The sequence below is a fragment of the Triticum urartu genome, chromosome 1A, assembly GCF_056163025.1.
Source record: "Triticum urartu cultivar PI428250 chromosome 1A, HENAU_Tu73, whole genome shotgun sequence".
NCBI lineage: Eukaryota > Viridiplantae > Streptophyta > Magnoliopsida > Poales > Poaceae > Triticum > Triticum urartu.
Genome location: NC_141873.1, coordinates 2,848,790 through 2,872,146, shown reverse-complemented (window position 1 = coordinate 2,872,146; position 23,357 = coordinate 2,848,790). Strand labels below are relative to the sequence as shown.

At 46.3% G+C, this 23,357-nt stretch overlaps 1 long non-coding RNA gene and 2 pseudogenes across 2 annotated transcripts; all 3 read left to right on the top strand.

Annotated features, from left to right (window-relative positions):
* Positions 1 to 8,463: 8,463 nt before the first annotated feature.
* LOC125542078 (disease resistance protein RGA5-like) lies at positions 8,464 to 11,758 on the top strand (annotated as a pseudogene). The gene is made up of 2 exons (XR_015615910.1): positions 8,464 to 9,538; positions 9,854 to 11,758. The product of XR_015615910.1 is annotated as a disease resistance protein RGA5-like (transcript).
* Positions 11,759 to 12,217: 459 nt separating this feature from the next.
* On the top strand, positions 12,218 to 14,695 carry LOC147988160 (uncharacterized; annotated as a pseudogene).
* A 6,153-nt stretch (positions 14,696 to 20,848) lies between these two features.
* Positions 20,849 to 21,463, top strand: LOC147988159 (uncharacterized). The gene is made up of 3 exons (XR_015615546.1): positions 20,849 to 20,966; positions 21,075 to 21,132; positions 21,218 to 21,463. It is a non-coding gene; the product is annotated as an uncharacterized LOC147988159 (long non-coding RNA).
* Positions 21,464 to 23,357: the final 1,894 nt, after the last annotated feature.

Genomic DNA, 23,357 nt, shown 5'->3' with positions numbered 1-23,357 from the left:
GGCAAGCCAACGCCCATGAGGCCATGACATCCAAGGCCGCAGCTGCCAATATCCGTGGACAGTTTGATCGCCATCGATGCGCCCCAACGCCGCGCAGCCGCTAACCAGATCCAGCCGCCCGAGCGCCGCACCATCTTGGGGAGGAAAGGAACGGGGCACGCAGTGCGCGAGGAGGTAGGATCTGCCCCGCCGCCACCATCCCAGGGACCGGCGCGGCTTTGTCGGCCGGCCCTCCGGCGGCGGCGACGCGGGGTTGAGCGGGAGGGGGGATTCCTGCGGCGGCGGCTAGGGTTCCCCCCGTATCGCCAGCAGCGGTGACGCGGGGGTTAGTAGGTGGGCCAAAATCTTCGTAAATATGGCTCCATTTACAATAATATATGTCATTGCCTCATGGTGCATGAATTAGACCTGGGTGTCGGCATGGGGCACCTCCCTTCCCTCCAGCGAGTCGAGGTTGGCCTTTGGATTGAGAAATGCAGCTCTTCAGAAAAGTGCAAGGAGGAAGCAGATGTTGTGCTGAGGAATGCAGCGGACATCCATCCCAACCGTCCCACCCTTCATACCATTCGTGAGTCCTTTCTCTTGGTTTTATTCTGTTGATTTTGGCTTAATTTTGTTTCTCCAAACAATACACATGCTCATTTCATTTTTCTTCTCAGCTCGGTATCCCCAATGACGACGACGATCTCTTCTACATGGCTTCTTCTGCATGTGGGTGTGAGAGTTATTCCCTCCCTTCTAACGTTCTGGAGCAAAATCCCAAAGCCAGGCCGCCCCGATCCCACAATTCCTGCAGAATCCACCGCCCTCGAGCTGAACGAGACGAGACGCAAGGCGCATGAATGAGACGGAGACGATGCCGGCGTTTCTTTCTCCCCGGGCAAGCTGGCTTACTTCCCCTCCCCTAGGGATTCTTAGCATGTTCTTGTCTTCTAGGAGAGTCCCTGTCTCCTGCTTAGTGCTTTCTCGTGGTGTTTGAATCCATGGTACGCTGCATATAAGAATTGTTGGACTGTGTAATCTTGTAGAATCCAGGAACATTGATTTCATCATGCATGATTTGCTAATAGTAATTCGGTACAGCCTAGACGCCTGACATCCATGTGTTTATGTACGTGTTTGTGTTGCGCGCCTGACTGAGACTTGTACCTACTCTGTTTTACTTATTGAATTTATGAACAGCTGATCATCACCTATTATTTTTAGGATGTTTCCTTTTTTTTCTGCCCTGATTGCACTTTTCAGTACTACATACTAAACATCACAGCAACATACTAGACTAGCTAGCTTGCAGCTCTGTGAAATAGTATTTTGTATATGCAGCTGATCATCACTCAGTGGACGTAGGTATATGTATTTTATATGACGTTCCCTTTTATTTCTGCCATGATTTCTTCTCGCTCGATATAGATTACGGGTCAGTACTACTCATACTAAACTTCACAGCCACATAGCAGACCAGCATGCGTCAACCATGTCAAGTTGATAACCACTATCAAGCATGTGTCAAAACCTGCTTCCCGGGCATGTCAAGCAACATCAATTTAATGCTGGAGTTGCCGTCCAAACTCAGAATCTTGATGTGAGACTAGTGTTCTGCTAGTCAAGGGTGGTGGTGACTAGTAATAAGACTTATATATTCTTTGGTTCTTCCTAATGATATTGTACTAGTATTGGACCATTGGGTGATGCACTGTCCGTTCTTAGGATTTGGTTTGGTATGAGTTAATATTATAGTTCTAATTTCTAAATAGCACGCTACCTTAGCGCGCTGTAGTGTTTGGAGGGTGGTAACACTTCCGCCGCTATTTGTCATGGCCCGCTATTTAAAACTTATTACCTCACACGGAGTATTGAACACAGTAGCAGAACCAACGATACAAGCAGGATCAAAATGTTCATTTATCATCTTCTACTTACATACTAGATGACAGTGCACTTCCCTTTTTCTTGGATTCTCTCTCTGAACTGAACATCAGTTAAGCTGAAGCTATTCCACAGAAACTGCTGGTGACAACCGACCTTTCTTGGATTCACTAAAGCAGAAGCCTCTGATGCCAGTCCATATTTTGCAAATCTAAGACACTAGTGGCCACCTGTGGCCTGAATTATCTCAGGTTGGTTATAGGATGATGAAAGGAAGGGGGCTATACAAGTTCAGAAATACCATAAAAAGAAGCGTGAGAAACCAATTATGAAGAGTCCAGACAAGATCCGGGCGCACCGTTTAGCTTCCTTAAACAAAATTACCATGTTTCCTTTCTCAGGGTTGCCAACATAGAACCATGCACCAGAACCGTCACATGTCTTCATTTACGCACACTAAAAAGAAAATTTTACCCTTTGCTCTCCTTAGGCCATTTTGATGCACCGAAATTCGTCACCGTGCTACTGGGCTTAACAGGACTCCTCCCGGCGAACCTAAGTGTGAAGTCAAGTCATATTCTCTCATGTAAGCCCTGAGTTCCCACTCGTGGGTATTCTTGGATGTTATTTGGCTTTTGCTGTCAGTTTCGGCCGGTAGGTTTTCTTGGTTGGTTTACTTACCCTAGTTTACTTTAGTTTTATTGTAAGCAGTTATTGATACCCTTTTATAATGCTTGTAGTAGTATTACCCATAGTTTTAAATAGCCGGCTATAGCCCCGCTATAGCCTTGCTATAGCCTTTTCAGCACGGTGCCGCTAAATGATTTCATGTACAAACATCCCGCTATAGCCTGCTATAGCCCGCTATAGCTGATTTTGAGGTCCGCCGCTATTTGGCATAGCCCGCTATTCAAAACATTGGTATTACCTGGAGATAAGTTGTAGTGATTTATTACTATTGCTTGTTTAGTTTTTGTGGACGACTAATGTTCCGAGAGCACACCGTTACTATAATAAACCGGAACAAAAATAATAACCTCCTCCAGGATGGGTAAGACAAAGTGCCACAGAACCGAACTCACTCGTACGAACACATTTTTACTTAGTGGGATGGCCCTATTTTTTTTACAGTTACGTTTCTTTCTTGTGTCTTCAAAGAGGGAATGTTGGAGGATTACTGCCTCTGATCTAGGATTACTCCCCAAGCCTAGAGGTCCTGGGTTCAGGGCCGGTCCTGAGATTTCGGGGGCCCGGGGCGAACTAAAAATTGGGGGCCCTTTGTGTATACATAAATTTGTGTAACAGAGTATATATAAATTATTGTGAGTAACACTTAAATGATCCAAAATCAGTATGCGTATCAAATAATTTATATATATTACCTTAAAAATTTCTTCTAACATTCCTCGATGCAAAGTCACTTATGATGCGGTCGATGTCAATCTCATCCAATAATTTCTCCTCGATGCATAATGTAGCCAAACCATTTAACTTATCTTGAATTATTGTTGACCTCAAATAATTCTTCAATAATTTCAGGTCCGCCGCTATTTGGCATAGCCCGCTATTTAAAACATTGGTATTACCTGGAGATAAGTTGTAGTGATTTATTACTATTGCTTGTTTAGTTTTTGTGGACGACTAATGTTCCGAGAGCACACCGTTACTATAATAAACCGGAACAAAAATAATAACCTCCTCCAGGATGGGTAAGACAAAGTGCCACAGAACCGAACTCACTCGTACGAACACATTTTTACTCAGTGGGATGGCCCTATTTTTTTTTACAGTTACGTTTCTTTCTTGTGTCTTCAAAGAGGGAATGTTGGAGGATTACTGCCTCTGATCTAGGATTACTCCCCAAGCCTAGAGGTCCTGGGTTCAGGGCCGGTCCTGAGATTTCGGGGGCCCGGGGCGAACTAAAAATTGGGGGCCCTTTGTGTATACATAAATTTGTGTAACAGAGTATATATAAATTATTGTGAGTAACACTTAAATGATCCAAAATCAGTATGCGTATCAAATAATTTATATATATTACCTTAAAAATTTCTTCTAACATTCCTCGATGCAAAGTCACTTATGATGCGGTCGATGTCAATCTCATCCAATAATTTCTCCTCGATGCATAATGTAGCCAAACCATTTAACTTATCTTGAGTTATTGTTGACCTCAAATAATTCTTCAATAATTTCAGGTCCGCCGCTATTTGGCATAGCCCGCTATTTAAAACATTGGTATTACCTGGAGATAAGTTGTAGTGATTTATTACTATTGCTTGTTTAGTTTTTGTGGACGACTAATGTTCCGAGAGCACACCGTTACTATAATAAACTGGAACAAAAATAATAACCTCCTCCAGGATGGGTAAGACAAAGTGCCACAGAACCGAACTCACTCGTACGAACACATTTTTACTTAGTGGGATGGCCCTATTTTTTTTTACAGTTACGTTTCTTTCTTGTGTCTTCAAAGAGGGAATGTTGGAGGATTACTGCCTCTGATCTAGGATTACTCCCCAAGCCTAGAGGTCCTGGGTTCAGGGCCGGTCCTGAGATTTCGGGGGCCCGGGGCGAACTAAAAATTGGGGGCCCTTTGTGTATACATAAATTTGTGTAACAGAGTATATATAAATTATTGTGAGTAACACTTAAATGATCCAAAATCAGTATGCGTATCAAATAATTTATATATATTACCTTAAAAATTTCTTCTAACATTCCTCGATGCAAAGTCACTTATGATGCGGTCGATGTCAATCTCATCCAATAATTTCTCCTCGATGCATAATGTAGCCAAACCATTTAACTTATCTTGAGTTATTGTTGACCTCAAATAATTCTTCAATAATTTCAGGTCCGCCGCTATTTGGCATAGCCCGCTATTTAAAACATTGGTATTACCTGGAGATAAGTTGTAGTGATTTATTACTATTGCTTGTTTAGTTTTTGTGGACGACTAATGTTCCGAGAGCACACCGTTACTATAATAAACCGGAACAAAAATAATAACCTCCTCCAGGATGGGTAAGACAAAGTGCCACAGAACCGAACTCACTCGTACGAACACATTTTTACTTAGTGGGATGGCCCTATTTTTTTTTACAGTTACGTTTCTTTCTTGTGTCTTCAAAGAGGGAATGTTGGAGGATTACTGCCTCTGATCTAGGATTACTCCCCAAGCCTAGAGGTCCTGGGTTCAGGGCCGGTCCTGAGATTTCGGGGGCCCGGGGCGAACTAAAAATTGGGGGCCCTTTGTGTATACATAAATTTGTGTAACAGAGTATATATAAATTATTGTGAGTAACACTTAAATGATCCAAAATCAGTATGCGTATTAAATAATTTATATATATTACCTTAAAAATTTCTTCTAACATTCCTCGATGCAAAGTCACTTATGATGCGGTCGATGTCAATCTCATCCAATAATTTCTCCTCGATGCATAATGTAGCCAAACCATTTAACTTATCTTGAGTTATTGTTGACCTCAAATAATTCTTCAATAATTTCAAATTTGAAAAGCTTCTTTCAGCCGATGCGACCGCCACAGGCACCGTAAACAAGATGCGATAGGTAATGGAGATATTAGGATAACAATCAACTTCTTTGACAAGCCCGAAAATCTCCACAGCAGACATTACCCCATCTGGCAAAGTGAATCTCATAATCTTCAATTCAGAAATAAGATCGTATACCTCCACATCAGATGAACCATTAAGAGAGAAAGTTCATTGGCATTCAAAGAAGTGGTCGCCATATCAACCAAGTCATTAAAATATTTAACTCAAAAAGCCTTCTTATCTTCTAGAATTTCTTCTTGACAATCACTTTCGTCAAACTGTTTCTTCCTCGTAGCACGACGTTTCACTGGAAACAATGGCTCTATTCCCACTTCAGTTACAATTACTTTAGCGATGCTCAAACTTGAAGAAAACCCAAAATATTGTGTTATACCTTTTAGTTGCTTCAAAGCGGAGTCAATGCACATGGTTGACGAGTGCAACATCTTGCTAACTTTATAGAATACCATGCCAGATGATCATACCAACTAGAAACTCAAAGCGACCAAGTGCATCAAATAATTTTTTTTGCATCACTTTTCTCTTAAGGATCAGTGTCAGAAGCATGATGTAACTCAGACAAAGCTGACCTTAACTCGGTGGCATCCGACGAGTTACCTACATTCTCGGAGCCACTTACATTATTATCGCCGATGTTGGAGTTGATATTTTCTTCTTGCTGATTAGAGTCCGAATTTTCATTAGTTTGTTGCTCTTCCACTATGGCAACAATCGCCAACGCATTATCTTGGTTTGGCGAAGTAGTGGAAGCACCAATATTACTTGGCTTGAGAAATTTGTGAATACCTCTGCGCTGTGAGTGTATCTGTTTATTCACTTCTTCTTTTTTTTTTCCTTTTTGTCGCTACCCGATGGATATTTCCTCTTGCTGGGCGGCATGAGAACAAACAAAATGCTGAAAAAATAATAATTGTATCAATTGTTGAACGGTGCCAGCCCTGAACAAAAGAATTTGTTGTATGAATAATATACCTCAAAGCTGATGTCCTGAATCCTGATGGTCGAACTTCTGTAGTCTGTACGTTTCTAAAGTCTGCAGATGACTGAGAGGAGAGGAGAGCAATTGAGCAAAGCTGCAAAGGCCAAAGGAGCGTGAAGATGGGGGCCTCACAATTGAAATCGGCGGTGAACATAACCAGATTAGAAAGGAAATTACCAGAGGACGGCGAGGTGGGAGTGCATCTGTGCGACTGTACGTGCGTGTGTGTACGGCGTAGGCGGCTAGCAGCTAGGGCTGGGACGTGGGAATAGTTGCCTGCTAGTCTGCAGTACTATGGGCCATAGGCCTACATACATACCTTGGGGGGCCCCTGGATTTTGGGGGCCCGGGGCGGGCAAATCCTAAAAGGCGCCCGCTGCGCTCGTTTTAGTTCTTTTCACTAACGGGCGCATACCCCCGCATCGGCTTGGGCTCGGCCCATCTACGTTCTTTTTTCTGCTTTCATTCCGCAAAAAACAGCACGAGCTTGGGTGAGTATCGAACCCACGACTTCTTCGTTCCATGTGAGTCATGGTAACCAACTGGACAACTAGAACGTACGTGTTCCTTTACATCCTCTTCCTTCTTTTGTTATTTTTCATTCTTTATCTTTTTCCCTTTTCTCTTTTAATTTCTTTTTCTTTGTTAAATGCGTGAACGTTTTTCAATTTCTTGAAATTTTTTTTTCAGAATCCCATGAACCTTTTTCAAATTCGTGAACTGTTTTTTCCAAATCGATGAACTATTTCAAAATCGATGAACTCTTTTTGAAAATCGATGAACGCTTTCTCTAAATCGACGAACGCTTTTTGAAAATTGATGAACTCTTTTTGAAATTGATGAACTCTTTTTCGAAATCAATGAACTTTTTTGGAAAATCGATGAACTCTTTTCCAAATCGATGAACTTTTTTTGAAGATCGATGAACTCTTTTCCAAATTGATGAACTTTTTGTCAAAATTGATGAACTATTTTCAAAATCGATGAACTTTTTTCAAAATCGATGTTTTTTTCCAAAATCAGTGAACTTCTTAGAAAAATGAATGAACTTTCTAAAAATCTATGATCTTGTTTTCAAATTTACCTTTTCTTTTTTCAAGAGAATTTATCTTGGTTCTTACTAAAGAAAACGTTAAATAGGACGGTTTTATAATACTAGACAGAAGAACAAGCTTGGTCTAGTGCTTAATGCATTAAGCTACGACTGGGGTGGTTCTGGGTTCGATTCCCATCCATCACATACCATATTTTTCAATTACGATTAGTTTTCTTCTCGTTTGCTTGCCGGTTGGTGGGCCGGCCCCCCTGCTGGTTAGGAGCACCCCCCGGGGCGGCCGCCCCCCCTGCCTCCCCACAGGGCCGGCCCTGGGCCCATGAAGGAATGGACACCCAACGTGTCTCCTGCCTAAAATTCATATCCTACAGATCCCGACGCCACCTCCCCCTCCCCGGGCGGCGACGGGACCATGGCCGAGCCGGCGTGCTGCTGCTCTTCTCGCCGGGCAGCCCAAATCCAAATCCTGGACTTGATTGCTTTTTTGTTTTTTGATTGAGGGGCCTCCATGTAATATTATAGGGACTGCTTCGTATATATGTAAATCCCCCGTCTAACGTCGTCTATCACGAACCGTTAAGCCATGTCATCATTTCCGGGACCCATGTGTCATAATCGTCATCAAAATGACCAAAGCCACCAACTAGTGTTTTTTGCAAAAAAATATGAAAAAAATTAGTGCTTTTTGGCACAATTCCATAAATGTGTGGTTTCTGCAAACCTTACCTGAAGTGTCGATGTTTTTTACAATTTATTCGCTGCTTCTCCAGAAGATCTTGCCCAACACCGCATCTTCTGATTACACAAACTGAATCGTGAAGAAAAACCACTGCATCACAGCAAGAAAACATTAGTTCCAACTGTCGCTTTGACTCCATGTTGCAAAACCATGCCCATGACTAAAAAGACAGCTTTAGGAAAATGAAGGGGTCACAGCTCCAAATCTTATCTTCTTGGCGCTGTTAACAAAGCATCGGACGCAAACGGTTGAGGGGTCACAGCCAAAAGAAAGCGATAGAACAGCAACATCGACCGCTGGACCAACTATGCACGGTGGAGGGGTCACTTGCCCACTTACATACACCAATACCATCCATCTGTAGCTAGATACCTCCTTCTCAATCAACCCAACATCTCCTCCATTTCCCCAGCTTTAGCATTAGCACCACCAATTCCACCACGGCAAGAAAACAGACCGCTCCTCATCCAAGCCATGGATGTCTCAGCCGGGGCAATGATCCCCCTGATCAACAAGCTCAGCAGCCTACTCACGGACGAGTACAATCTGGAGAAACGCGTGTGGAAAGGCGTCAAGTCACTGATCACAGAGTTGGAGATGATGCAAGCGGTTCTATGCAAGATCGGTGCCAAGCCGCTGGAGCAGTTCGACGAGCAGGTACTCATCTGGGCGGCCAAAGTGAGGGAGCTCTCCTACCACATGGAGGACGCCGTCGACAGTTTCATCGTGCGCGTGGAGGACGACGGCCATCACCGTGGCTCCACCAACATGAAGAATAGAGCCAAGAAGTTTCTCAAAAGGGCAACCAAACTGTTTACCAAGGGTAAGGCTCTTCATCAGATCTCTGGCGCAATTGAAGAAGCACAGGAGCTCGCTAAGGAGCTGAGCGAGCTGCGCCAAAGGTATACGCTCGAGGCGCACGCCAACGGTAATGGTGATGCCATTGACCCTCGCCTGAAGGCCGTGTACAAAGATGTCACAGAGCTCGTTGGCATAGAAAACTTAAGAGATGAGCTGATCGAGAAGTTGTGTGATGGCTATGAGAGGTTCAAGGACCACTTAAGGACCATGTCTATTGTTGGACTTGGTGGACTGGGCAAGACAACTCTTGCGAAAGCAGTGTATGACAAGATCAAAGTGCAGTTTGACAGTGTAGCTTTTGTTTCTGTGTCTCGTAATCCTGACATGACATGACCAAGATTTTCAAGAAGATCTTATATGAACTTGACAAGAGCAAGTATGCAACCATCAACGAAGCTGCCAGGGACAATGGACAGCTCCTCGATGAATTGAGATTTTTTCTTCAGGATAAGAGGTACGTATGTAGTAGCAAATGATTATCATTATTCTTTACAGGAGAGCATGTAACGATAGTTAGTGAATATCGTGTCCCAAGTAGGTTTCATTTTGTTTTTATTAAATGGTTACTATTATTATGCCTTACATTTGTGCTTTATATGCATCTTCCAATTATGCACAATATATGTTTCTGACCGACTAATCTTGTCTATAAATATTTTGCGCTGGCAATACCACCTCTTAATTAATTTGTTGCTGACTTCTGGACAAAACATATATAGACCAAGTTATGTTGGTTGATTTGCAAACTAATGCTCTAAAAAAAATACAGGTATCTCATTGTAATTGATGACATATGGGATGAAGAAACATGGGAATTTATCGAATGTGCTTTCTCGGACAACCATCTCGGTAGTCGAGTAATGACTACGACCCGCATAAGCAGTATCTCTCAAGCATGTTGCTCTTCTGGTGATGATATAATATATCAGATGAAACCTCTTACTGATGATGATTCTAAAAGACTCTTCTACAAAAGAATATTTCCACAAGGAAGTAAGTGTCCGGAGACAGTATCTAGAGAAATCTTAAAGAAATGTGATGGAGTACCACTAGCCATCATTACTATTGCTAGTATATTAGCTAGTAATAGTCAAGATCAACAGATAAAGCCAAAGTATCATTGGGACAAAACACTTGGGTCTATTGGTCGTGGACTCGCAGGAGGTGGAGGCGCAAAGGACATGCAAAAAATATTATCCTTTAGTTATTATGATTTACCTTCTCATTTGAAGATTTGTTTATTATATCTCAGTATATTTCCAGAGGATTTTGAGATAAGGAGAGACCGATTGATATGGATGTCGATAGCCGAAGGCTTTGTGCAAGGTGGAGAACAAAAAACTAGACTATATGAGCTTGGAGAGAGTTACTTCAATGAGCTCGCAAACAGAAATTTGATTCATCCAATACATGTTGATGTTGCAGGCAAGGCGGAAGCTTGTCGCGTGCATGATATGGTGCTTGATCTGTTATGTTCCCTGTCCAGTGAACAAAACTTTGTTACAATATTAGATGGTACTCAGCAAATCAAACTTATTTCACACAACAAAAGTCGAAGATTACCTTTTCAAAATAGCATGTCAGAGCCCACCACCAATCTGGTGGATGCAAAAAGTATGCCACAAGTCAGGTCTGTTGTTCTCTTTAGAACAGATATTGATTTAATGCAGACTATTCCATGCTTTCAAGTTTTACGTGTATTGGATTTAGAAGGTTGTGATCTTCGGGAAAGTCGCCACCATATTGATCTCAGGTATATTGAGAATTTATTACACCTAAGGTATCTAGGGCTAAGAAATACTTTTGTTCGTGAGCTCCCTGTGGAAATAGGAAAGCTACAATTTTTGGAGACACTCGACTTGGGAGAATATGGATCAAATGTAGCAGTGATTCCGTCAAGTGATGTCCGTCTAAGACGTTTGATAGTCCTACATGTAGGCTATGCGGTGTTACCCGTTGGGATCGGCAACCTGACGTCCTTAGAGGAGCTGACAGGAACATTCGTGGATGTGAAAGAGCTAGGGCAACTGGTCGGCTGAGAGTGCTCGACCTTTACTGGAATGGGGATGATGAGAGCATGTGTAATTCTTTGGTGGTGTCCCTGGTCCAGCTGCGGAAAATGCAGAGTCTAAGAATTTGCGGTGTAGGGGATGCAAGGTCTGATGTCAGCTGGGATGGTTGGGTGCCCACCCTATAGCTTCAGTACCTTTCGTTTATAGGATGCACCACCACATTACCTAGGTGGGTTAATTCATCATCATTTCCCCTCCTCTCCTTCATGCATATTACAGTGGACAGAATGCAGCCAGAAGTCGACATTCAGATCCTTGGCATACTTCCCGCTCATCGTGTTCTCAGGCTTTGGACCGACAAACCTCAGTACACTTGTGTCGAAACGTTTGTTGTTGGCGCTAATGCATTCCCATGTTTGAGAGAGTGCCGCTTCCCTGGTTTTCTCACGGGGCCATCTATGTTCCCACGAGGAGCTATGCCAATGCTTGAAATCCTGATGTTCGAAGCCCGAGCATCGGATATTGCCACTGGTGACCTGGATGTCAGCATGGGGCACCTCCCTTCCCTCCAGGAAGTCGAGATTTTACCTTTGGGTTGAGAAAGGCAGCTCTTCAGATAAGTGCAAGGAGGAAGCGGACGCTGTGCTGAGGCATGTAGTGGACACCCATCCCAACCGTCCCACCCTTCACACCTATCGTGAGTCCTTTCTGTCTGGTTTCTTATGTAGATGTTGGCTTAATTCCATTTCTCCAAACTGTTAGAAGGGAGAGAGGGGATTGGTAGAATAGTTCGTTGTATTGCTTGAGCCTCGTGGGCGTATATATAGGAGTACAAAAATCAACTTGGAGTACAAGAAAAGGCGGGACCGAATCCTAGTCTATCATATACTTCCTAATAATCAATATACTCAATATCCTCCCGCAGTCACAACGGTAGCGACGCAGACGGTGAGACTGGAGAAGAATCCGAAGGCAAGCCGACGGACACCCCCCCACAGTCGTAAGGGTCGACGCATCGCGGAGTCGTCGCTCGAGTGGAAACCAACGAGATTGCTCAAGTAGGCGGTAGCCCTTTGTGCCGTTTGTCAATGTAGCCGAGAGCGTATGTGGTGGAGCCGTGGTCGAGGTAGCCGTGCGAGGAATGCTGTGGTCGATGTCGAGTCGGGGTAGCCGGTGTCGAGGAAGTCGCCGTGGAGCCGCGGGCGCAAGGAGGCGCCGAGTCAGTCATGGGCGCAGTGGTGTCGAAGTAGTGGTGCGTCAGGAAGAAGACGTAGTTGACGACGCGTCGCGCCGGGATTGCCAACCCCGGGAACACATCATAGACAAAGGCACGCATCGGTGTTGCCAGCACCGGGCATGCGTAGACGAGGGACCTGCACGAGCTGTACGCCATGTCGGAGAAGTCGGAGAGGCTAGCAGAGAAGGACTCGACGACGGTTGCGGCGTCCATCTGCGCGGGGCCGATGTCACCAACGATGGTCGGAGTAGACGAAGTGGTCGGGGTAGATGACGGCGACGCTGGCGACGGGCTGGTGCTTGGACGAAGACGAAGGGGGTGGACGGGCGGCGGCGGCGGCGGCCAAAGAAGAGCGGCGGTGGCGGCCTGACGGCGGCGGCGGCTAGGTTAGGAGTGCGGCGGCGGTGATCGAAGTAGGCGAAGAATCCTGACAGCGTGATGAAGACCGGCGCGGACGGTGGTGTTCCAGCGCCAAGGGAGACGGCGTGACGCATACCACGGGAGGTCGACGCGCGGTGACGGCGGAGTGGACCGCGGGCCGCAGCGCTACGGCCCGAAGGGGCGACGCAGCGGCGGGAAGCGGGTCGGGGCGACGGCGGGAAGACCTCGGGGTGGCGGCGGGGACCGCGGGCCGCGACGCTACGGCCCGAAGGGGCGACGCAACGGCGGTTCGCGAGTCGGTGCAGCCGCGGGGACGGCCTCGGGGCAGCGGCGGGGACGGCCTCGAGGCAGCGGCGGGGACCGCATATCGCGGCACTACGGCCTGATGGGGCGACGCAGCGGCGACGCACGAGTCGATGCAGCCGCGAGGAGAACCACAGGGCGGTGGCGCTGCGGCCTGACGGGGCGACGCAGCGGTAGCCCGATGCTCGATCGGTGGAGAGTCGCGCTGAACTCGGGGACGATCTTCACGGGACCTGCGGAGGCGCGCGTAACCGACGGGCCAGGTCGGTCGTGCGGCGTAGATGAGGCGGATCGCGGCGGCGAGCGGGTGATCAAGCCGATCGCGCGCGAGGTCGGGGACGCCGCTCGGTGGAGGCGTGGTGGCGGTGGAGTCCGAGATGAAGCCGTCGACGACGAACGGCGTGGGACGTCGTGCGGACGAGCTTGTCAGCACCGGCACCCGGGCTGCCAAAGCAACGCCGGCGCCCGGGCAGCGAGGCCAGAGCGACCAATGGAGCAGCGGCGCCCGAGTTGAGGCAGCCGACGAGTCTGACGCAACAGAGGACGACGCCGGCGAGGTAGACCGCCGGGCCGCCGTGTAGACGCGGCGGATGCGGGTGATGTGGATCGATAGGCGGGCCAGCGCGCGAGCGACGGCTATGATTGGCCGTCGCATGGCGTGAGGCCGCCGGGTCGGGGCGATGCAGGTGTCCCGGTCGGAGCAGGGCGGTGACGGCCGGCGCAGGGCGATGGGCGGACCGACGAGCGGACGACTGCTGGACCATGATGGGCCGCCTCGGCACGCGTGGCCGCCGGGTCGGAGGAGAGGTCGGCTGGTCGCGCCGGGGTCGGAGTAGAGGCGCTCGGGGTCGACGGCGGCGGTGGGCGATGCAAACCGATCAAGAATAGATCGGAGAACCCAAAAAAAACCGCGCGATCAAGATGACCGGTGGGAAAAAGAAAACCCCGGAGCAAGGCTCGGGGAAAAGACTCTCTAAGGCAGCCGGTCAACACGACCGGCGGACGAACCCTAAATACGGACGGCGCGGCCCCCGGCGGCGGTCATGGAGGCCGACCGCCCCGGGGGCGGCGCGCGGGTGCGGAAGCGGCGGCGGCTAGGGTTTAGGATTGACTTGCGATAGGAGAGAGGGGGTTGGTGAAATAGTTTGTTGTATTGCTTGAGCCTCGTGGGCGTATATATAGAAATACAAAAATCAATTTGGAGTACAAGACAAGGCAGGACCGAATCCTAGTCTATCCTATACTTCCTAATAATCAATATACTCAACACAAACAATATACATGCTCTTTCCTTTTTTGTTTTATTTCTCAGGTCGTTATCTGTTGTGACGAGGACGATCTCGTGTCGTTCAAGCTCCAGTTGTTGCTTGGCTTCTTCTGCAAGTGAGGGTCACCTTCTTGGCTTCTTCTGCAAGCGGTCTCCGGGCGCACCAAGGTCACCTCTTCTCAGCTTCTTCTTGTCTTCTCGTAGAGTCCCTGTCTCCTGCTTAGTGCTTTCTCATGGTGCCTGAATCCATGGACCATGGTACGCTGCATATAGGAGTTGTTGGAGTGTGTAATCTTGTGCTAGAGTTCAGGAACATTAATTTCATCATCCATGAATTGCTAATAATAATTCGGTACAGACGGTACAGCCTAGACGGCCAACGTCCATGTGTTTATGTATACGTGTTTCTGCTGCGCCTGATTGACACTTGTACCTACTCTGTTTTACTTACTGAATTTATGAACAGCTGATCCTCACTTGTTATTTTTATGAATTTTCCTTTTTTTTGTTCTGCCCTGATTTCTTCCAGCTCGATCAGCACTACATACTAAACAGTAAACATCACAGCAACATACTTCCTCCGTTTCTTTTTAGTCTGCATATAAGATTTGATCAAAATTAAACTTTGTTAACTTTGACTAAATTTATAGAATAATATATCAAGATTCATAATATGCAATCAATATTATTAGATGGGTCATGAAATTAATTTCCATATCATACAACTTTAGTATTGTAGATGTTGATATTTTTTCTATAATGTTGGTCAAAGTTTACAAAGTTTGACTTTGACCAAATCTTATATGCAAACTAAAAAAAAATTGAATGAGTACTAGACTAGCTAGCTAGCAGCTCTGTGAAAATAGTCTTTTGTATATGGTCTGCTGGACTATACTTGCATTACTCGTGTGACATATATGCTTAGCTGGATTTAACTTTGTAAACAGGATCGATTTGTTAATAATAATTCAAAACAGACAGTAGAGCCTAGATGACGGACGCTCATGTGTTTATGTGCATTTTTGTGTTGCGCCTGATTGACGCTTGTACCTAGCTAGCAGGGTATGTTTACAGCAGACTACTCTGTGCACTACCCTTTTTCTTGGATTCTCTCTGAATATTAGTTCAGCTGAAGCTATTCTATTTCTTGCATTGACTTGTCGTCCAAGTTGAGCAACTAGTAACCGTAGTCCGTAGCAAGCAGAGCAGGAAGAGAAGCAGAGGAGCTGCTGCTGGTTTAGATCCTCATGGGAAGATCTTCAGACAAAGAGAGCCAATCATAATACTTGAGAGCAGACAAAGAGAACTCAACTATCCAGTTCACTAACATATATATATATATATATATATATATATATATATATATATATATATAGCACACTGAATAAATCATAGCAGTCATAAAATCTAACAGTATACTGCCCCTTCCCATACAAACTTGACACGATATATATTGCTAATAGGACATACGGCACTGCATAAGCGAGGGAGGTACGTACCGAGAGTTAAACACCCAGCTGCAGAAATATCCGCACATGCTACGAGCGGACTCCCTCATGCTCAATAGTAAGTACTCTCTCAGTCTGGAAATACTTGTCATCAAAATGGATGAAAATGGATGTATCTACAACTAAAATACATTCAGATACATTCATTTCAATGACAAGTATTTTCGGACGGAGAGAGTAGTAGATTTTACTGAATTCCCTCGCAACTCTCCTGGACAGTACTACTACTACTACTAAACTGCTAATAATCAAATTAAACAACAAATCACATGGATGTGCACCTTCCTGCTGGCTTCACATTCCATTCACCGTCTTGCTCAGGCCTAAAGCGCTTGAGAGCCAAGGGAAGGGACTTCCTGTGGGGCTTGAGTGCTCCCTTTTCTTGCACTCACGCCGCAGTAGTACATGTGTGGCCGGGGATGGCAAGTGTGCCCGCAGTGCTGTGCCGACTCGTGTACGTGAGTTGTCGATGTTTATTTGCCAGCAAATACGGGCACTGTGCAACAGCCACAACTGAAAATACAGTACCTCAAAAAAAATTCAAAAAATACGGTACCTCATACCCGCTTGGCGCTGATCACGACGAGTACTGAGGGATGTGATAACGGCCTCCAGGTAGCTCGGCCACCAAAGCGCATTTCCGAAGATTGCTTTGCTACTATTAGGAGATTATATAAGATTGGTCGGTGCGAGTATTTTAGGAGATTATATAAGATTGGTCAGTGCGAGTATTGCTTTGCTACTATACGCATATTGTATATGTCTATAACTCTATACAAGGAGGATACACACCACAGATCACAAAGAGGAATTTTTTTTCTACCTCTTAGTTTCGAAACATAAGCAGAGTTAGCAACCAACTGTAATAAATAATTACCAAAGAAAAACAAGGCAGCAAAGGGGATTACAGTCTTACATGCGTGGGTCAAATATTTTCATGGGGATGTGCTTCAACTTATGCCAGTTTGGGTCTCCTTCTGTTTGGCAACCCTTCATGAGGTCATCATCGCAGGAAGAAAGTCTCAACTCCTTGAGAGACTGGGGCAGTGTTGGAAGCGAACGGATATTCTTGCATGCCCAGATCTCCAGTGTCTCGAGCGAACTGAGGTGCTCCATATTGGCTGGTAAGGTGTCCCAGCTGCAGGACCAAATATTGAGCACACGAAGATGAGGGGAAGCCTCAAGTTCAGGACCAGGTCCCAGTTGGCCGCAATACCAGAAATATAGTATTTGCAGGTCCTTTGGTCCACCCTTCAGCCTACCCACCATCCAATCTGGGTAACTTGAGCCGCTGTAGAACCAGATAGACAGTTTTTCAAGCACCACAGGAGGGCACAAGCCCTCAAGTACCTCTCTTCAACTTCTGCAGTGCGTCGACAGAACAGTAGTGTAATTCCATCAGCCTTTCCTTGGCAGCTAGATTGGCTTGAAGAGCTTCCTACTTGCTTTTAACATCTCCAAGGCCACTGATCCGCAGCTTGCCACGAATCTTGTTTAGGTCCCTAAGCTGCTTTATCTCATAACCCTCTTCATTCCTTACTCTGAAGTGTGGTACTGTTTGAAGTGAGCTCAGCCTGCCTATGTTAGGAAAGTTCACGTACGACGCGGTGGATCTCATCTGAGTCGGCAGGGGCGGCTCCTCTCGTGCGATCCAAAGGCGGCGGCTGGGGCGGCGACCCCAGGCCATACAGCGGTGGCCGAAGCACCATAGCCGGCGGAGCGGCGACCCTCAATGGACGGCGGCGGTGGCAGCGCCCCATCCGGAGGGGTGGGTTGTTCTGGTCGGGATGGTGACGGCGGTGACTGCGGATCCAACGCCACGATCGGATCCGTCGCGGGGAGGACTTCCGCCGACCGTCGGCGCGTGGAGGGGCCGGTGAGGAGATGCCGGACCTCTGCTGGAGTACCGACGGCGACATACGTCTTCGTGGCGAGGTTCCGCTCGGTTCCAGCCAACCACGAGGTCGGGAAGAGGTGGCTTCCGGTGAAAATCGCGCCTGACTGCGGTCTTGGTGGACGATGGCGGCGTCTCGGACGTCGATCCCTTCTCGAGGCATCGTTGTTGCAGGTCACGTCAACCTGATCGGGAAGTTCCGGGGGAAACCCTAGATCTGGGTCTACCGAATCGGACGATGACGGTGCCTTCGGTGTCGTTCTCCCTCCTGAGGGAATCGTTTTGGAGCAAGTGCTGGTTGGAGGGGACAAGAGGAGGAGCGGTGCTTCATCTTGCCCATCGATGACGGCGGATCTCGGCGGCGTGGCGCAGTGGAGAGTCGGCGTTAGATGAGCGGAGATGGACTCGCGCAGGAGGGTGACGCTGTCTGGCGTTGTGGTGGCGTCGGCGGCAACTAGACCGGGCAAGATAGATGCAACAGTACAACTCTGAAGATGGATTGGTGGTAGGTGGCTGCGGCGGCCTCATACCAGGCAGGCGTCCTCGTTGAGGAGCATGCCGGACTGGTGGGTGCCCATATCCAGCAGGCGTTCTGGTTGGGACCTCAAGTCTTAGATGTTAGTTTTGGCAGCGAGGTCTGTTTGGTATTAGGCCTAGATTTTCAGCACCCCTTCATCAACTGGATAAAAGTAGCGACAAATGTTGTTTAGACGGTGGCTTTAGTCTTACCATTGTCTGACTTTGTAAGGTCTTGTGTCAATAATTAATAAAATGATTGTATGCATCGTCCAGATGCAGAGGCCGGGGGTCTTCCCCCTTAAGAAAAACGTACGAGCAGAATATGTGCCGCAAGTTGGTAAGGTCAGAAAATGTAAATTCTAAAATTTCGCCTTCACCAAAATCTAGCAGCTGGATATGGACAAGTTTAGCTAGTGTGCATGGTAAAATAATCTTGCATGGGCGAATTTTCGGGGAAGCTAGATAGCGGAGGTGCTTTAACTGAACAATGGATTGTGGGTCCAAGAACTTATCAATGAGAATGCTGAGTTGACGTCTCAGGTTGAAAGAAATGGCCAGTACCCGCAACTTCAGCAGCCTCATGCATATACTCTCAAGGACCTTTTCCTCAACTGGTGTATCCCATGCAACAACATTGATGATGAGAGTGCGTAAATTTTCTAACAACTGATGTTTGTTGGATTGGCATAGATCGAGATTAGAATTTGTCACTCCAAGTATCAGAGAGGTATCTCTGGGCCCTCTCAGTAATACACATCATATGAAGCCTTGCAAGCAAAGTGACTAATGAGTTAATTTCGGGATGTTGTATTACGAAACGAGTACAGAGACTTGCTGGTAACGAGATTGAACTAGGTATGAAGATACTGACAATCGAATCTCGGACAAGTAACATACCGATGACAACGGGAACAACGTATGTTGTCATTATGGTTTGACCGATAAAGATCTTCATAGAATATGTAGGAACCAATATGAGCATTCAGGGTCCGCTGTTGGTTATTGACCAGTGATGTGTCTCGGTCATGTCTACATTGTTCTCGAACCCGTAGGTTCCACACGCTTAACGTTCAATGACGATTTGTATTATGAGTTATGTGTTTTTGGTGACCGAAGACTTTCGGAGTCCCGGATGAGATCACAGACATGACGAGAAGTCTCGAAATGGTTGAGAGGTAAGTATTGATATATTAGACGATAATATTTGGACACCGAAATGGTTCCGGGGGTACCGAGGGGTTACTGGAACCCCCCGGGGAAAGTAATGGGCCAACATGTGCCATAGGGGAGAGAGAGGCCAGCCCACAAGGGGTGCCCCCCCCATAGGGAGTCCGAATTGGACAAGGGGAGGAGCTCGGCCCCCCTTTCCTTCTCCCTCTCCCTCTCCTTCCCCCTTTCCACCTCCAATAGAAGGAAGGGGCGGCGACTAGGACTAGGAGTCCTAGTGGGTTCCCCCATCCCCACTTGGCGCGCCCCTAGGGCCGGCCTCCTCTCCTCTCCTCCTTTATATACGGGGGTAGGGGGCACCCCAAAGCACATCAATTGTTCTTAGCCGTGTGCGCGGTGCCCCCTCCATCGTTTACTCCTCCGGTCATATTATCGTAGTGCTTAGGCTAAGCCCTGTGCGGATCACTTCACCATCACCGTCACCAGGCCGTCGTGCTGACGAAACTCTTCCTCGACACTTTGCTGGATCAAGAGTTCGAGGGACGTCATTGAGTTGAACGTGTGCAGAACTCGGAGGTGCCATACTTCGGTGCTTGATCGGTTGAATCGAGAAGACGTTTGACCACATCAACCGCGTTGAGCTAACGCTTCCGCTTAACGGTCTACGGGGGTACGTAGACACACTCTCCCCTCTCGTTGCTATGCATCTCCTAGATAGATCTTGCGTGAGCGTAGAATTTTTTTGAAATTGCATGCTTCGTTTCCCAACAGGCGAGGCCTTCCACCTCCCTCTTCCGTTGCAAGCCAGATAGGAGGTCCGATCGTTGCAGGCCATCATTGTTGAGGTGAACCCGGTAGACATGTGAATGACAGGTGGAGATAAGCGTCTGGGACAACAATGGCGGCAAAGGATTTGCAGCCAGTGAGTTCTATGCACACTCACAAGTAAAAAAAGGGTCAAATGTGCGACATATTAGTCCCGGTTTGTAACAGAACCGGCACTAAAGTGTCCATTAGTGCCGGTTCCAACGGCTAGGCGGGAGGAGCTCTTTAGTACCGGTTCGTGGCGAACCTTTAGCACCGGTTCGTGCCACTAACCGGTACTAAAGAAAGTGGTGGCAGGATGTTGTCAGAGTGGGGCCCCTCCAGCACCTTTAGTACCGGTTCATGCCACGAACCGGTACTAAAGGTCGTCCTATATAAACCCTTCGTCCACCCGCACTTTGTTCTTCCCCCTTTCCCCTCTCCCTCTCCTCTGTTCTTCCCTTCTTCCTCTCGAGTTCATCACAAATTTTACCCAAAATTTGTCAAGATTTGCAGGCCACCATCCATTCAAATGATCACAAAGGTTAGCAACTTTGTCCTTTCATCTCTCATTGCTAGATTAGCTCTTGCATTGGTTTATATAGTGATTAATTGTGGGTTTTAGTAATTTGGGAGGAATTATATGTGGTAGTATTTGATTTATATGCAAATTGAGGTCAAAATAACACTTAGTTTGCATATGTAGGTGTGGTTTACTTAGTGCCTTCTAAATCTCCGTCGTAACCACCGTCGATCGCCCGCATCGTCCCGTCGCCGGCACCACCTTGTGGTGAGCCTCTTGTTCATGAAATTTTATATAAAAAATTGATGTTTGTGTGATTTGGATATATAGTTACTCGTATAATTATATTACCCGTACGTTGGTTGTTATACATAGTGCCATGGTTTTGATATCCGTCCCCGTCGGCTCTCGTCCTTGTTATGATTCGGATGTGGTATATTCTCTTTTAAAACTATTTGTTGCATTTCGTGTTTATGACAAATTATGCCCATCAAGTTGACATAGATATTTTTATCTAGGAGGTATGTGAACCAGAAATTCCAACCGACCCTATTGTCGAGAGGTTAAATTTAGTTGAAAGAGAAAACGAGTATTTGAAAGAAAAATTGAAAAGAATTGAGGGGGAGAAGATGGAATTGGAGTTGCATGTTGCCGATGTCGTCGATGATCACAAGATCAAGATGGAGAAAATGCGCTTGAAGATTAGAAAGATTAGAAAATATGCCATTGATAGTGAGGCTTGGTATCATTACGCTATTGGATCAATTGTTACCTTAGTAGCAATCTTGATTGCATTTGTTGTTGCATTTAAATGCTTTAGCTAGAGAGTTATTTGTTTGTTGCATTTAAGTGTTGTATGAACTTTATGTATGAACTTTATGCATTGTATTAATTATTGGTGTTTTCGGTGCTGTGTATTGAAGATGAGCCGGCAATGGATGTACGATGACTGATGCTCTCCCGACTTCATTAATGGCTGCTACCTCTTGAGCTTGCGTTGGTTTTCCCCGAAGAGGAGAGGATGATGCAGCAGAGTAGCGCAAGTATTTCCCTCAGTTTTTGAGAACCAAGGTATCAATCCAGTAGGAGGCCACGCTCAAGTCCCTCGTACCTGCACAAAACGATAGCTACTCGCAACCAACGCGATTTGGGGTTGTCAATCCCTTCACGGTCACTTACTTGAGTGAGATCTGATAGATAGTATTTTTGGTATTTTTGATATAGATATGCAAAGTAAAAAGTAAAAGGCAAAGTAAAAAGCAAAGAAAGATCAAAGTGATGGAGATTGATATGATGAGAATAGACTCGGGGGCCATAGGTTTCACTAGTGGCTTCTCTCAAGAGCATAAGTATTCCACGGTGGGTGAACAAATTACTGTTGAGCAATTGACAGAATTGAGCATAGTTATGAGAATATCTAGGCATGATCATGTATATAGGCATCACGTCCGTGATAAGTAGACCGAAACGATTCTGCATCTACTACTATTACTCCACTCATCGACCGCTATCCAACATGCATCTAGAGTATTAAGTTAAAAACAGAGTAATGCTTTAAGCAAGATGACATGATGTAGAGAGATAAATTCATGCAATATGAAATAAACCCCATCTTGTTATCCTCGATGGCAACGATACAATACGTGCCTTGCTGCCCCTTCTGTCACTAGGAAAGGACACCGGAAGATCGAACCCAAAGCTAAGCACTTCTCCCATGGCAAGGACTACCAATCTAGTTGGCCAAACCTAACGGATAATTCGAAGAGACTTGCAAAGATAACCAATCATACATAAAAGAATTCAGAGAAGATTCAAATATTATTCATAGATAGACTTGATCATAAACCCACAATTCATCGGTCTCAAAAAACACACCGCAAAAAGAAGATTACATCGAACAGATCTCCATGAGAGAGGGGGAGAACTTTGTATTGAGATCCAAAAAGAGAGAAGAAGCCATCTAGCTAATAACTATGGACCCGAAGGTCTGAGGTAAACTACTCACACTTCATCGGAGAGGCTATGATGATGTAGAAGCCCTCCGTGATGACGACCCTCTCCGGCGGAGCTCCGGAACAGGCCCCAAGATGGGATCTCGTGGATACAGAAAGTTGCGGCGGTGGAATTAGGTTTTTGGCTCCATATCTGTTCGTTTGGAGGTACGTGGATATATATAGGAGGAAGAAGTACGTCGGTGGAGCTTCGAGGGGCCCATGAGGCAGGGGGCGCGCCCTAGGAGGGGGGCGCCCCCCACCCTCGTGACCGCCTCTCTGATGCCTTGGCGTAGGGTCCAAGTCTCCTGGGTCATATTCGGGAAGAAAATCACGTTCCAGAAAGGTTTATTCCGTTTGGACTCCGTTTGATATTCCGTTTCTTCGAAACACTGAAATAGGCAAAAAACAGTAATTCTGGGCTGGGCCTCCGGTTAATAGGTTAGTCCCAAAAATAATATAAAAGTGGAAAGTAAAGCCCAATATAGTCCAAAACAGTAGATAATATAGCATGGAGCAATCAAAAATTATAGATACGTTGGAGACGTATCAGGCATCCCCAAGCTTAATTCCTGCTCGTCCTCGAGTAGGTAAATGATAAAAAGAGAATTTTTGATGCGGAGTGCTACTTGGCATAATTTCAATGCAAATCTTCTTATTGAATATT